Source organism: Corvus brachyrhynchos, unplaced genomic scaffold (assembly GCF_000691975.1).
Source record: "Corvus brachyrhynchos isolate BGI_N302 unplaced genomic scaffold, ASM69197v1 scaffold66, whole genome shotgun sequence".
Taxonomy (NCBI): Eukaryota; Metazoa; Chordata; class Aves; order Passeriformes; family Corvidae; genus Corvus; species Corvus brachyrhynchos.
The window spans coordinates 131,310-132,684 of NW_008238440.1; positions in this window are offsets into that span (position 1 = coordinate 131,310).

Here is a 1,375-nt window from a genome sequence, read left to right on the forward strand (position 1 = left end):
CTGGGAACCCTCCAGAGCCGAGTGTGAACACAGCAGGGCTTGGCAGAGTCACCAAGACCTGGGCTGGTATTCAAAACACCCAAAAACTGAGAAACAGAGAAACTTAACTGAAATCCCAGTATATTCTGTGCATGTTAGTTTGAAAACAGTCTCACACTAATTCTGACATTTCCAAAGTAATTGCTCAGTGCTGATGCTGTAATTCACTATCTGCAGGTGATACTGGTTCATTCCTGCAACCTCTTCGACACTCAGATTTGTGTTTCAGGCAGCCTTATATCACACACAATCATATTTCATCTACAGAGAACAGGCTTGAACTCCAGCTGAGCAGCGAGTTACAGAAAAATAATTTAATCTCTGCTACACATCATCAATAATGCACAGCCAACAGAGAGAGCCATGTTAACACACAGATGGGCCATAATCTAATTAACAGTGACCTTTTCTTCTCTTGCACTGCCTACAGGTCAAAACGTTTGAGTCAATTTCAAAGGAGAGATAATGCCAAAAATGGTGTTTGGGGAAATCCCTACACCTAACAATGGCTTTAACCAGCCCAGTCATTCCGACTCGAACTGAAGAATGCTTGATGGCTGCTACAAATACCAACGAAGGGATTTCCAGTTGATGTGCACGGCACAGGGAAGCAAGTCCTTATGATTAAACACCTCCCTTCTCGCTCTCTGCTCCACAAATTAACAGTTAACGCTCCGGGACAAGAACTCCAATGGAATTGTTTCTGAACTCACTGATCAATGCTGACACCATCTGCTCCAGCCTCCTTATCCCATATGCAAATCCCTCTTTTAAGAAAGGAAAGCTACTTGTTAGCAGCAGGCTCTCCACTACAAATTCTGCTACTCCGGCGTGCTCGGAAAAGAAAGCGTAGCGTTCTCTTTTTACATTATTTTAAAAGCGGGTTGCTTTCGAGACCGAGGGCATCCCCCAGAACCCGACACGGGGAATTAAGTGCCGGCTTTGCGCTGGCACGGCGACAACCTTGCCGCAGGAGCCTGAAGGTTATTAGCGGAGCGTCAGCAGCGGGAGCCGCCGGATACGGAGCCAAGAACCGGGAGATCCCTCGCGGCACGATGTCCGTCCCCTCTGCTAAGCGGGAAGAGCGATGGACAAGGAATGCCAGCTGCCCTGGCACCGAGGTGCCTTGGCTGCGCAGATTTCCACAGAACAGGAACAAAAGGCGGCTTTGGAATGAAGTCAAGCCGCACCTCCAGCCCTCGCCCCGCTCTCCCCAGCGGCCGCCGCTGCGGGGAATCACCGCTGCCAAGCACCGGGACACGGCTCCGCAGTCTCATTTTCCCCGCCTGCTCTTGGGGCTTCCCCTGATGCTCTGAAATCAGAGCCTCATCCCTGC